Below are 15,453 nucleotides of genomic sequence, written 5' to 3'. Positions count from 1 at the left end.
ATCCCCATTATGGGGCTGGCCCTGATGCCGGGGGATGGCTCACATCCCTGCAGGGCCCGGGACGTCACCTGTCACGACATCCCCGTGTCACATCTTGACCTTCAGCGATGCAGAGGGGCGAGGGGAGGCCCCGGGATGGATCCAGCCCCGGAGCTGCTCACCCACGATCCCCACCCAAGAAAGGGGCTGGGAAATCCCATCCCAAACCCCTCCTGCAGGGTGGGGAGGGAAGGAGGGTGAAGCAATTAATAAAAGCAATTTTTTACGGCTGTTTGGGGAGTCCCTAATGAGCTCCCGAGCTGCCGATGGCTGTGGTTAATGAGGAGCTGGGGGCTGCGGCACCGCCCGGCACATCCTGCCGGGATAAACGGGAACGGGAGAGGGGATCCGCAGGGAAGGGACTGTGGGATCCACCGTGAGGGGATCCACAGTGAAGGGATCATTGGGATCTACAGCACAGGGATCGTGGGATCCGTGGCATGGGGATTGTGGGATCCATGGCATGGGGAATGTGGGATCCACAGTGAAGGGATTGTGGGATCCACAGTGAAGGGATCATTGGGATCTACAGGACAGGGATTGTGGGATCCATGGCATGGGGAATGTGGGATCCATGGCACAGGGATCCTGGGATCCACCATGAGGGGATCCACAGTGAAGGAGTCATTGGGATCTACAGCACAGGGGTTGGTGGATCCACCGTGAGGGGATCCACAGTGAAGGGATCATTGGGATCTACAGCACAGAGATCCTGGGATCCATGGCATGGGGATTGTGGGATCCACAGTGAAGGAATTGTGGGATCCACAGTGAAGGGATCATTGGGATCTACAGCACAGGGATTGTGGGATCCACGGCACAGGGATCCTGGGATCCATGGCATGGGGATTGTGGGATCCACAGTGAAGGGATTGTGGGATCCACGGCACGGGGATTGTGGGATCCACAGTGAAGGGATTGTGGGATCCACGGCACAGGGATCCTGGGATCCACAGTGAAGGGATTGTGGGATCCACAGCACAGGGATCCTGGGATCCATGGCATGGGGATTGTGGGATCCACAGTGAAGGGATCATTGGGATCCACAGTGAAGGGATCATTGGGATCTACAGTGATGGGATCCTGGGATCCATAGCACAGGGATTGTGGGATCCACAGTGAAGGGATCATTGGGATCCACGGCACAGGGATCCTGAGATCTTCAGTGAAGGGATTTGGGATCCACAATGAAGGGATTGTGGGATCCATGGCATGGGGATTGTGGGATCCGCAGTGAAGGGCTCGTTGGGATCCACAGCACAGGAATTGTGGGATTCACAGAAGGGATCATGGGATCCATGGCACAGGGATTGTGGGATCAACAGTGAAGGGATCCTGGGATTTACAGCACAGGGATCATGGGATCCACAGTGAAGAGATTGTGGGATCCATGGCAGAGGGATCCTGGGATCCACAGTGAAGGGATCATTGGGATCCAAAGCACAGGGATCCTTGGGATCGACAGTGAAGGGATCATTGGGATCTACAGCACAGGGATCCTGGGATCCACGGTGAAGGGATTGGGGGATCCACAGCACAGGGATTGTGGGACCCGCAGTGAAAGGATTGTGGGATCAATGGCACAGAGATACTGGGATCCACGGCACAGGGATCATTGGGATCCACAGTGAAAGGATTGTGGGATCCACAGTGAAGGATCCCGGGATCCACAGAACAGAGATCATTGGGATCTACAGGGAAGGGATTGTGGGATCCAATGTGAAGGGATCCACAGTGAAGGGACCATTGGGATCCACAGCACAGGGATCCTTGGGATCCACAGTGAAAGGATTGTGGGATCCACAGTGAAGGGATCCTTGGGATCCACAGTGAAGGATCCTGGGATCCACGGCACATGGATTCTGGGATCCGTGGCACAGAGATCATGGAATCTACAGCAGAGGGATTGTGGAATCCACAGTGAAGAGATTGTGGGATCCACAGCACAGGGATTCTGGGATCTACAGCAGAGGGATCTTGGGATCTGCAGCACGGGGATTGTGGGATCTACAGCACAGGGGTTGTGGGATCAACAGTGAAGGCATCATTGGGATCTACACCACAGGGATCATCGGGTTCTACAGCAGAAGGGTCATTGGGATCAACAGCAAAGGGATCATTGGGATCAGCCCCACTGGCTCCTTCACTGAAGGAGTTACTCCGAACATTCCGGGTTTATTAGGATGGGACTTCCTTTTGGGTGCCTCTGCAGCTCCTGTAGTTTGGAAAGCCCTGGGATGCAGGTGCAGGGGTGGTGGGAATGGTGGGATGCTCTGGTCCTGTGGGATCACAGGGATGCCAGGGCAGGGGGGCTCCACCCTCACCCCTGGGAGCAGTGACAGGGATGGGGATGGAGATTTCAGGAAGAATGTTGATGGGATTGTTATTGAATTCCTCAGTGGGTACTGAGATGTCCTGGGCAGACTTTTGTACCCTAAAAAGCTGCTTGAGGGCTCAGGAAACATCCCAGCCTCTTCCCTACCACCCACCTCTCCCACCTCCCATCATTCCCTTACAGCCCATGGGAATTTCTAAACCAGCACCTTCTCCTTACAGGGTGCTCATCCAGCCAGGAGGAGACCTGGAGACCCCAAACCCTCCAGGTCCCATTACTCAATTGGAGAATTAAGAATCTCCAATTCTCCAAGAAATTCTCACCCATGGTGGGGGGTTGCTCCCATATTTAAGCCCAAGATCCCCCATATTTAAAATACAAATCCCCCAAATTTAAACCAAAGCTTTCCCATATTTAAGCCCAAACTCTCCCAAATTTAACCCGCAATTTCCCCGTATTTAAAATACAAATCCTCCAAATTTAAACCAAAGGTTTCCCATGTTTAAGCCCAAACTCTCCCAATTTTAAGACCCAAATTCCCCATATTTAAAATACAAATCCCCCAAATTTAAACTAAAGGTTTCCCATATTTAAGGCTAAACTCTCCTATATTTAAGCCCCAAATGTAAGCCCAAATTCTCTCAAATTTAAGCACAAAAATCCACCAGATCCAAGACCAAGATCCCTTAATTCCAGCCCCAACCCCACCAAGATTTTAGCCCAGAATGGGAGTGGGCAGTGGGGGTGATGCTCCCCACCCGAAGCCACGGGTGCCCGTGGGTTGTGGAATTACCCCGAGGAGAGGGAAACCCCATAAATCCCATTATTACGCCGGCAGCTCCCACCTCGCCGTGCAGGCGAATCCCTCAGACCTGCGTGCTTTGATCCGGGGTTTTAAAGCTAAAAAATTGGATAAACGCTGCAAGAAAACACCCACACCCGCCGGGCTGGGTGGGCGCGCACGGGAACCACCTCCAGATGTCCGCTCATCCCTCCAGGATGTGGGAGCGTCCCCTCCTCCTTAAAACAATCCCAGAAAAAAAAAAATAAAATCAAATCAATATTTTGGGAGCCGTTTCGCCTCCCCACCGGCTGCCGCCGGCTGCTCCTTTGGCGGCGCCAGCGCTCGCAGGGATTATTTTTGCTCCCCGGCTCATTAACGGGGTTGTTACCAGGCAGATTTCCTCAGCCCAGCTTCTCCTTCGCAGCCCGCGGGCCGTGGGAGGAGGGAATGCCGGTTTCCATAGCGATGCGCTTGGCTTTAATCAGGGCTCTTCCCTGCGAGAATTGATTACGGAAAGTGCCGCTAAATAAGACGGTAAATTGGATTTTTTTGTGTGTATATATATATATATGTATATTATATATTCATTTTTTTCCTCTCCTCTATCAGATTGTATTAACGGTGTCTTTGAGGCATCGGTTGAGATTTGGGGGAAAATACCTCCGGCTTCTCCCAGATGTCAGGATAAAGAACAGCACGGGAGAATTAGCATGGAAATTGCCTGCGGCTTAATCCGTGTCCACCGCGGGCTGCTGGGGCATCTCCTCCAGCATCCATCCTGCCCCATCCTGCTGGGATTGGCAAATTTTTGGAGCAGATAGTTCCATTCCTTTGCTTTTCCCTGCCCAGTCCCCTCCCACGTCCAGCCCCAGCCTTTGTCTGTGTCTCATTCCCGGAATTTGTGATTTAGGGACCCAGGCTCCCCACATCTCTCCTGGTTTCCTATTTTATTCCCTCTGGCTGTGCAGTGCCCCAAAGTTAAACCCAAGATTCCCAAATTTGAGCCCTAAATCCCTCAAATTTAAGCCCCAAATTCCCCCAATTTTGAGCCCTAAATCCCTCAAATTTAAGCCCCAAATGTAAGCCCAAGATCCCCCAAATATAAGAACAAAATCCCCCAAAGTTAAACCCAGGATTCCCACATTTGAGCCCTAAATCCCCCATATTTAAGCCTAAAATCCCCCAAATTTAAGTCTCAAATCCCCCAAATTTAAGGGAAAAATACCCCAAAGTCAAATACAAGTTTCTCAAATTTGAGCCCAAGATCCCCCATATTTAAGCCCCAAATCCTCCAAATTTAAGCCCCTAATTCCCCAAATATAAGGACAAAATCCCCCAAAGTTAAACCCAAGATTCCCAAAATTGAGCCCAAAATCCCCCCATATTTAAGCCCCAAATCTCTCAAATGTCGGGACAAAATCCCCAAATTTAAACCTAAGATTCCCAAAATTGAGGCCAAAATCCCCCATATTTAAGCCCAAGATCCCCCAAATTTAAGACTCAAATCCCCCAAATTTAAGGAAAAAATACCCCAAAGTTAAACTCAAAGTTCTCAAATTTGACCCCAAGATCCCCATATTTAAGCCCCAAATCCCCCAAATTTAAGCCCCAAATCTCCCAAATTTATGCCAAAGATCCTTCAAATTTAAAGACAAAATCCTCTAAATTTAAGCCCAAGATTGCCCAAACATAAGGACAAAATCCCCCTAAGCTGAACCCAAGATTGCCAAATTTGAGCCCAAGATACCCCATATTTAAGTTCCAAATCCCCCAAATTTAAGGACAAAATCCCTGAAAGTTAAACCCAAGATTTCCCAAATTTAAGCACAAAACCCCCCAAAACTTAAACCCCAAATCCACCAGATCTAAGACCAAGATCCCCAAATCCAAACCCTAAACCCAGATTAAAACACAAGCTGTCCTAAATCTTAGATCCCAAAATTAAGCCCCAGCCCCCCCCAGATCTCAGCCAATGGTTCCCCAAATTTCAGCCCAAAACCTCTCAAATTTAAGCCCTAGTTTGCTCAGACCCAGGCCCAAGATCAGCCTGGTTTAAACCCACATTTCCCTACATTTCATCCGCAATCCCACAGATTAAAACCCAACTTCCCCCAGGTTTCAGCCCTGAGTTATTCCCCATTTGTTTGTGGGGTTTTTTAGGGATTTTTTCCTTAGTTTTTAATTCATTCTCCACCTCTCAGTAGCTTCTGCTGGGACTCTCCAAGGGGATGCCTGGCTGAGATCCGGATTAATCCCAATTTTCATTATGGGGTTTGGGGGCCAATGTCCCTGGGGATGACAAATTGTGCAGGGCTGAGCCAGGGCTCAGGGATCCATGTGGGAGTGGGACAGGGATTTATTTATTTGGGATGGGATGGGATGGGATACAATGGGACATGTGGGATGCGTAGAATGGATGGAATGGGGTGGAATGGGATTGGCATGAATGGGATTGGGAATGGATGGGTGGTATGGGATACAATGGGATACAGTGGGAGGGGTGGGATGGGATGGGATGGGATGGGATGGGATGGGATGGGATATGTGGGATGGGATATGTGGGATGTGTAAAATGGATGGGATACAATGGGACATGTGGGATGCATAGAATGGATGGAATGGGGTGGAATGGGACTGGCATGAATGGGATTGGGAATGGGGGGGATGGTATGGGATGCAATGAAATATAGTGTGGTACAGGGGGATATGATGAGTTGGGATGGGATATGTGGGATGCATATGTGGATGGAATGGGATTGGGAAATGGGTGGGATAAAATGGGATAAAATGGGATGAGAAGGGATGGGATGCATAGAATGGATGGAATGGGATTGGGATGGGTGTGTGGTATGAGATACAATGGGATACAATGTGATACAGTGGGATGGGATAGGATGGGATATGATAGAATGGGTGAAATGGGACGGAATGGGATGGGCTTGGGAATGGGTGGCTGGTATGGGATACAATGGGATATGGTGGGATGGGATGGGATATGTGGGATGTGTAAAATGGATGGGATACAATGCGATATGCGGGATGCATAGAATGGATGGAATGGGATGGGAAGGGATTGGCATGAATGGGATTGGGAATGGATGGGTGGTATGGGATAAAATGGGATACAGTGGGGTACAATGGGATACAGTGGGATACAGGGGGGATATGATGAGATGGGATATGTGGGATGCATATGTGGATGGAATGGGACTGGGAATGGATGGGATAAAATGGGATAAAATGGGATAAAATGGGAAGGGTGGAATAGGATGGGATGGGAAGAGATGGGATGCATAGAATGGATGGAATGGGGTGGGATGGAATTGGCACACATGGGATTGGGAATGGGTGGGTGGTACGGGATACAATGAGATACAATGGGATACAGTGGGATATGATGGAATACAGTGGAATAAAATGGGGTACAGTGGGATACGATGGGATGGGATATGTGGGATCCATATATGGATGGAATGGGATTGGGAATGGATGGGATACAATGGGATACAGTGGGATACAGTGGGATAAAATGGGAACGGTGGGAGAGGATGGGATGGTAAGAGATGGGATGGGATACATGAGATTCATAGAATGGATGTAATGGGGCAGAATGGGATTGGCGTAAATGGGATTGGGAAAGGACAGATGGTATGGGATACAAGGGGATACAGTGGGAGATGTGGGATGGATGAAATATGATGGGATTAGCATGAATGGCATTGGGAATGGATGGGTGGTGTGGGATACAATGAGATACAGTGGGATATGATGGGATACAATGGGATACAATAGAATATGATGGGGTACGATGTGGTACAATGGGATGGGATGGGATGGGATGGGATGGGATGGAATGGGATGGGATGGATGGATGGATGGATGGATGGATGGATGGATGGATGGATGGATGGATGGATGGATGGCTGAGGGGACAGCAGGCTCTCTGGCCACCCCAGAGGTCCCAGCCCTGCTCCCACAGGTTTGGAGCAGCTCCCAGCTTGGTGTTCCCAAGGCACAGCCTTTCTGCAGGGCTGGAGCTTCCCTCCACTCTGCTGTGCCTCAGTTTCCCTAAGGCCCTGCTCCATGGAGCTGCTTCTCCTGGCCAGGAGAGTGGATGCTGAGCAGGAATCAGACTGTTTTCCAGGGAAACTGAGGCACAGCAGCGCAGGCTCAGCCTCACTGGAATGCTGGGTCCTACTGTGGTCACAGCCCCGTGCCTCAGTTTCCCCCATGGCTCTTCCCACAGCACATTCCCCTCTCCGGGGACACTCCTGGCACCCTCTCACCACTTCCACAAGTGCCACCACCCCGTGTCCCCCCACCAGGGCACCCTGGGCTTGCCAAGGTCGCTGCAAGGTGATGTTGGGGGATGCTGAGCCCCAGCCTGGGATGAACGGGAGCACCCCGGCTCCCTCCCGCGGGAGCAGCAGCAGCTCCTGAGGGAATGGATGGAGCAATTCCCGGCGGGAACATTCCCCTCCCGATGGGTGGGAGGGGAATTGAGCTGCTTCGATCGCCTCGGCTTTCCCTCGGCGTGGAAAAGTTTCCTGGCTGGGAGGCAGGAGGGGAAAGGGATCTCAGGGCAGCGTTTGTGGGATGCTGCCAACAGGAGCTGGGGCGTTGTGCTAAAGCTCACTGAAATATAAATGTGATATCGTGTCAGAGTTAAGGAGATATTTTGTCAGAGGTAAATCAGTTAGAGCAGCCTCCTCCTGGGGAAATTGGAAATTTGTGGTATTTTCAGGGAAAAAAATCCAAACTATCAAAATTCCCAGGTTCTTGTGGGGATATTGGAGCCAAATGCACCCAGACCCCACAGCTTGGGAGCTGAGGGGGCTCAGGGCTTTGTTTTAGGGGTGGAAATGAGGAGGAGCTTTCTCCTGGTGAGAATCATCGGGAGGTGGTTATGGAGCATCCATCCCCCTCTCCATGGGGGAGCACCAAATTCCCTGGATTTCAGCATTCCCAGAAGGTTTTGGGAGGGTTGGGTTTCTCTCTTTGCTGTGCCTCAGTTTCCCTCTCCTGTGGTGGAGCCAGAACAGGATCAGCCTGGTTTCATCAGCTACATTTAGGGGAAATAATAGTAATAATTGTAATAATAGTAATAGTAGTAGTAGTAGTAGTAGTAGTAGTAGTAGTAGTAGTAGTAGTAGTAGTAGTAATAATAATAATAATAATAATAATAATAATAATAATAATAATAATAATAATAATAATAATAATAATAATAATAGTAATAATAATATTTATGGCCATTAGCCCCCCCAAGGCTGCATTTCCCAGCCCTCCCTGATAGAACCCTCAGGGATGGATGGGGCCAGGGCCATGGATGTGGGAGCAGGGCTTGGAGGGCACCCAAGGGTGGCACCCCAGGGGTTCCCAGTGGTGGGGACGCCCCCAGGGCTCAACCCACGGGGCAGATTCCATCAGGATCCCGGGGTGCAGCGTCCAGACAGGCGCATCCAGCCAGGGCTCTGTTCCCATGGCAATGCTGCCGGATGAGGGGGAATGAAATAAATAAAGAACTGGGAAAGGGGAGGGGGCATCCAATGGGAGAGAGGAGGGGAAGCCGTGGGGTGGGCAGTGGGTGCTGGGGGGCCCTGGGCACACCAAGTGTCCCCAGTGCCACATCCCAGGAGCAGGATGCATTGAGAGCTCCCATCTGGGGGGTTCAAAGGGGTCCTAAAACCTGCAGCATCCACCAAGGATAATCCCAACAGGGGAAGGACCCCATTTGTGCCTCTTTCACCCCAATTTTCAGTGCTGGCATGGTTTTGCTCCTGCATCAGGGCCTCTTTCCAGCTGTGGCCGCTGGATCCTGCTCCTCCCCACCCAATGCTGGAGAGGGATCGGCGCCTTTCATTTCTTTCCATCTGTGATTTTATGAAGGCTTTTGCAGATGGAAGTAGGTCAGGAACTTGTTTCCAAGCCATTAAATGAAGTCCCTGGGTTCACAGCAGTGTTTGCACCTCCCTAATAACCAACCATGTTCTCATCTCATTTAAATCGCGACCGATTCCCCTTCCTGGGCCGAGGCTGCGGGGTGAAACTGCTTCCCACAGCTCCTGGGGCCCCTCACAGGCAAGGGAGGGCATTGGGAGAGACAAAATGCCCTAAATGGCCTCAAACAGAGGGGCTGGGGGAGGGGGGGAGCCTGTTAGGGGGTCGGGGTGGGGATGTGAGGTTGTCTTGGTTTGGAAAGACAGGTGCCTGCTGAGGAAGGCAGGAGCCTCCCCTGAAATGGAAAATGTAAATCTTCCCCTTCCCTCCAAATTGCTATAAATTTTAAATTAAGGGGCTCTCAGGCAAAAATATGGGAGAAAGAAATAACAGTTCTTTAATAGGGAAGGAAAAAAATAAAAGGATAAAATAAGCAATGCAGTGAACTAAACCAACACTGGCAGAGTCAGAACCCAACCTGACACCCTGTGGGTCAGGCTGTTGGCAGCAGTGCCATTGGAATTGCGGCTCAGCCCTCCTGCAGTGTCAGGGCTGGTTCTGCTGGAGCAGGGATCCTGGAGAAAGGTGCAGTCTCTGCCTCTGAAGATCCAGGGGCAGAGGCAGCTGCTGTTCCTCTGGGCAATCCAGTGCAGAAGCCGTGCTGGTGTTCCAGAATCTCCAGATTCTATCCGGGTAGGAATGCTTGGCTCCTCCCTCTGGGCTCCCATCTCCCAATGGGATGCTGTAGTTCTTATCAGCCATGCAGGGACATTCAATAGCTGTTATCAGTAGGTGTCTCCCTGAAGGGAGGAGTGGTTGTGGTCACTCATAGAGAGAGATAAGGCACACTGTCCACTTGACAAAGGTAATCTGCCATACAGATGGTAATGGAAAACATCTTGCATTGCAATCTGGAGCAGGGGTCCTGGAGAACCTTTGGGGTGTCCCCGGGGCTGGGGGGAGTTCCAGGGATGCTCCATCAGCCCCGGGGCTGGGGAGAACATTCCTTACGGATCGGGGATCCCTAAGAGCTGTCCTGCCAAAGGCTGCCATGGGGGATTCCTCTCCGAACTCTGATGATTTTTGGGGCCCAGAACCCCCAGAGATGGTGGTGGTTCAGGGACGGGGCGAGCAAGGCTCTTGCAGCATCTTCGGCTGCGGCACATGATGAGGAGTCAGAACCGGCAAATCCCCTCCAAACGCGACGAAATGAAAAGTTAAATCCCCGGCGGGCCTCTGGCATATGGTGTGAGGGAGGAAATCACCCAGCTGCGGGATAATGACCCATCGTGGGGCCAGGAACCCTGCCCGGCCCAGAGGGGAGCTCAGAGCTCAACCTGGGGTGCAGATGCTGCTGTGGGGCTGAAGAGCAGCAGGAGCCAGGAGCAGCTCCAGGATCCCGCCCAGCGCCAGCTCCAGGATCAGAGAGAGAAGAACCCAGGGAGAGCTCAGAGCCCCTGCAGGGCCTGAAGGGGCTCCAGGAGAGCTGCAGAGGGACTGGGGACAAGGATGGAGGGACAGGAGGCAGGGAATGGCTGCCAGTGCCAGAGGGCAGGGCTGGATGGGATCTTGGCAATTGGGAATTGTTCCCTGGCAGGGTGGGCAGGGGCTGGGCTGGAACTGCCAGAGCAGCTGTGGCTGCCCCTGGAGCCCTGGCAGTGCCCAAGGCCAGGCTGGACATTGGGGCTGGCAGCACCTGGCACAGTGGCAGGTGTCCCTGGGCTGCAATCAGCTGCCATTGAAGATCCCTTCCCACCCAAACCACTCTGGCATTCACATTCCTGAACCAAGGATGGAAACCAGCACCAAAACCCATTGCAGCAAATGGAGAAAGGAAAGGAAAGAATGATTTCCTGGCTGGTTCCAGGTGCCCCCAGTGCCATTTGCCACAGGGGGTTTGTAGCCTGGCAAGGGCTGGTGAGAGAGGTTTGGGCTGTGCCAGGGTGCCCAGAGCAGCTGTGGCTGCCCCTGGAGCCCTGGCAGTGCCCAAGGCCAGGCTGGGCTGGCACAGTGGGAGGTGTCCCTGCCATGGCAATGGGATGGGATTTAAGGTCATTTAAGGTCCTTTCCAACTTAACCTTGGATTCTCTGGTTCCAGGAGGAGCTGCTGGGCAGGAAGGTTCCTGCTTTCCCAGGGTGTTGGGTCTGGGGTCCTCACCCAGCACTCCCCGCCCTTGCAGTCTGATTTCCAAGCTGGGTTTCTCAGGAAAAGAAACGTGGGAAGGGATGGGGAAGGGGCTCCCTAGTGGGGAAGGGGCTCCTGGTGACCCTGCAATGCTCCCAGCACAGCCAGAGCCGGATCCAGCTCTCCCACCCTCCTTGTGGGGATTAACGACTGGGAAAACTTGGGGTGGGTCTGAAGAAGGTGAGGGCACCAAAACCAGCGGGTGATTCAGGGACAGAGAAACTTCTTCCCTCTTACATTTAGTGTCAGCACGCTGGAAAAATCCCATTTTCCTCCAGCTCTGCCTCCCTGGCGCCACCTCCCTGAGCCCCAGCTGAGTTTGTGTCCCCACGGGTGTCCCCTCCCCACTCGTGTCCCCCCACCCCCTGATGGAGTTCGGTCCCTCCCGCTCCCATTCCCGGTGCCCAAAAATCCCTTCCAGGCCGGGATGAGCGGGACCAGCCCCCGCCCCCAGCCAATCGCTGGGATTTGCTGCCGAGCGAAGTTTTGGGGCCGATCGATGAACTCGTGTTTAATTAAGAGGGAGCCCTAAATCTCATTGCATTGATCAGCCGAGGTTTATCTTAATTAGCGATGGGACGGCGTTTGCATCCCGGCTCCGGCGGCTCTGGGAGGGGAGCGGGGTGTGAATGGGGTTGGGAGCAGCGGGAATTCCCATTCCAGGGCAGGGAGGATGCTCTGAGCCCACGGAACAATTTGGGCTGTGTTGGACGCTGCTGGGAAGTTTCTTGGGATGATGCTGAGCCCCGAAGAGCTGGGGGTCCTGAAGGTCCCTCCCAGGGACATTTTACACCCACAGGATCGGGGATGATGCTGCGGGGGCTGGACCAACCTGAGGAGCAGCTCTGAGCTGAGAGTGCTCACTCAGCTCCACAATTCCCTGGGCAGGGGCACCAAACCTGGACTTTCTTGCTGGAGGCTGTGCCTCAGTTTCCCCACTCATGAAACACGTGGGGCTGGCCCTGGGATGCCCCTGCCCCTGGGATGCCCTTGGGATGCCCCTGGGATGTCCTCGGGATTCTTGGGATGCAACTGGGGCCCTTGGGATGCCCCTGAGTTGCCCCTGGGATGTCCTTGGGATTCTTGGGATGCCCTTGGTGGGCCCTGAGAGCTGGGAGTGCAGCCACACTGCCTTTGTGAGTCTTTTTGTCCCTTAACCTTCAGCTGCGTCCCACAAGGATGGAAAATCCCAGATCTGCTCTTCCCACGGAAGGAAAAAGCTGGGATAACACAGCCAGGGAGCAGGGCTGGAGCTGCTTTGTGGTGCAATTAGCAGCCCCTAATTAGCTCATCCATGGGGAACTGGGGTGTTTATCCCAAATTCTGCCTCTTTGGGATGGAGAAGGGTTTGCTTCAAGCAGGGTCTTCCCAGCTCCTCCTCTTTCAGGCTGGAATTAAGGAGCCACACGGGTGTGATGCCTTCACTCCAGCTCCATGGGATACCCTCAGAGGCTCTCCCCTATTGGATTTGTGGGTGCCCCAATGAAGGAAGGAATTGAGAATCTGACTCCGTGTACTCAGAGGGCTCATTTATTATTTTATGATACTATATTATATTTCAAAATGCTACACTAAACTATACTAAGGAATATGGAAAGGATACTTACAGAAGGCTAAAAAGATAATAATGAAAACTGGTGACTGTCCAGAGTCCCGACACAGCTTGGCCCTGATTGGCCAAAGAGTGCAAACAACTCCCAGCAGAATCCAATGGGACAATCACCTGTGGGTAAACAATCTCCAAACACATTCCACATGTGAGCACAACACAGGAGAAGCAAGTGAGACAAGAATTGTTTTCCTTTTTTCTGAGACTTCTCAGCTTCCCCAGGAGAAAATTCCTGGGCAGGGGGATTTTTCAGAGGATGTGAATGCCACACTCCCCAGCCCCATCCCTGGTACCCAAAGCTCCATCCAGCTCTGCTGACAGCCCCCAGAGGGAAGGGTGCCCACAAAGCCCCAGCACTGCACTCCCTGTATCATTCATCATTTCCATTCCTCAGTTGAGGAGATTTCCAGCCTGGCTGTCAGTATTTCCTGAGGCTGTTTCCTCAGAGAGCTGAACCAGCAGGGAAGTGAATTCAGTTTCAGTGCAAACAGCTTTGTCCCAGCCCCACAGACCCAGGGGCTGCTGCTCCAAGGGTTGGCATCACCTTTAATTAAAATCAGTGTCCTGCTGGCTCTTATCCAGCAGATCCTACCCCAGGGGTAGGGTAGGAGATGGGATATCACAGCCCTAGGGTGTGGCTGGGCTGAAATCAGTGGGAATTAGAGCCCTCATGAAGGAAATCCAATGAGTATTTGGAGTTTTATGGGTGGGGAAACTGAGGCACGGCTGGTGGATGCACATCCTCAGGAAAAACTCAGGCAAGCACTTTCTCCATCTTATTAATTCTCCTCTGTAATTAGGACTCAATAACTCATCCAGGGATGATGTCTGGGACCCCCAGGGCCTCTCCCCTCATTCCAAATCCCTTTGGGAGCTGCTGGGCAATGGAGGGGGGATGCAAACTCCTTTATCCTGTGGTTTTCAGGATAAACTCCCCCTTTCTCTGGCAGAAAATTGGGGAATGGTGCTGTGAGGAGAACAGAGGGCCCTGAAGCTCTCAGGGTGAATCTGGGGCACCTCAAAAAGTGACGGGACAGGGCTGAGTAAAACAATTGGAAAAAAATCGGATTTTCCAGGCTGCTGCCAACTTGTCCCTGCACCTTTTCCCTAAAACTCCCCTAAAAGTTCTCTAAAATACCATGCCCTCATCCAAAATCCCCATTTTTTGAATTAAACCCATCACTGAACGTGCCAGCACTCCCACCTTGCCTTTGCTCACCCTTTCCTTGGAGCTAATCCTGTGATTAGGGGCAATGGAGCCATAAATAAGTGCTGGGATCAGGGCTGGATCCCCTCAGCTGCTGGGGGATTTAACCCCTGGAGCGTGGCCCCGTTTTGGATTGCAGATGGTAATGGTGATCAGAGCCCCATGGACCCATGGAGGATGGGCTGGAAATCAAAATACAGGAGCTGGAGGCTTTTCCCACCATAAATCATCCTTGGGATGGGTTTCCAGCTGTGCCCGAGCTCTGAGTGATGGGAAAGTGAGGCAGAGAGTGGGGTCACATCTCCTTAGGTTCCCCTTTGGAACTCAAGGAGATGTGACATATAATATAATATAATATAATATAATATAATATAATATAATATAATATAATATAATATAATATAATATAATATAATATAATATAATATAATATAATATAATATAATATAATATAATATAATATAATATAATGTAATATAATGTAATATAATGTAATGTAATATAATAATTTATTATAATTTATTTTATTATATATTATATATTCTATATTAACATATTAATATATTATTTTATACATTAATATAATTTGATATAATATCATGAATGTAAAATAATATTCCCAATTATTGATATTACCAATACTGGGGACGTGACATGCCTGAGCTTGTCTGGCCCTTGGTGCTGAATCAAGCAATGGCACTGTGGTGTTTCACCCCACAGACACTTTGGGCTGGCTGGGTGTGTGGTGTTTCACCCCACAGACACTTTGGGCTGCCTGGGTGCTGCAGCTGGGCCCGTGGGGACAAGTCCAGGCCTGCAGGAGCTCTGGTGGTGCTGGGATGGAGCTTCCCCCCATAACAGGGGCTGCTCCTCAGGTTTCCCTCTGGCAGAGAAGCTTTTAAGGTGATGGTGAAGGAAAGGAGTCGGTTTTGGTGGAGGGTTTGGATGCAGAGCTTTATTCTGGCCCACAGGCCTCTGAATGCAGCAGCAGCTCCAGCAGAACTCCCTGAGCCCGTGGTTGCTGCTCCTTTGAACCCGGGGAGAGGGGCAGGGAAGGGGCAGGGAGCCACCAAGCAGGGACAGGAGGGGAGGGACAAAGGGACAAAGGACACCTGGATGGCCCAGTGCCCCCCCAGTGTTAGAGGGCATCCTTTGAATCTGCCAATCACTTCTGGAATGCCAGGAGTGACAGACAGTGCTGGGAGGGGAAAGGAGAGGTGACTGACACACCTGGGAGGGAATGATCAGGGGAGGGACCCGGGGTTCTGAGGTAAACCCTGAAATCACAGCACAACACCCAGTAACCCCAGTCCTGCTGGCCAGTGCACCACACAGACATTCCAGCCTACCCCAA

At 51.7% G+C, this 15,453-nt stretch overlaps 1 protein-coding gene across 1 annotated transcript in view; it reads left to right on the top strand.

Annotated features, from left to right (window-relative positions):
- NKAIN1 (sodium/potassium transporting ATPase interacting 1) overlaps nt 1–15,453 on the top strand; it is a 42,238-nt gene that overhangs the window by 13,435 nt on the left and 13,350 nt on the right. The window lies entirely within an intron of this gene.

The sequence above is a fragment of the Melospiza melodia genome, chromosome 27 (genome assembly GCF_035770615.1).
Source record: "Melospiza melodia melodia isolate bMelMel2 chromosome 27, bMelMel2.pri, whole genome shotgun sequence".
NCBI lineage: Eukaryota > Metazoa > Chordata > Aves > Passeriformes > Passerellidae > Melospiza > Melospiza melodia.
Note: the sequence above shows the minus strand (reverse complement) of the source record. Positions and strands in the feature narration are given on the sequence as shown.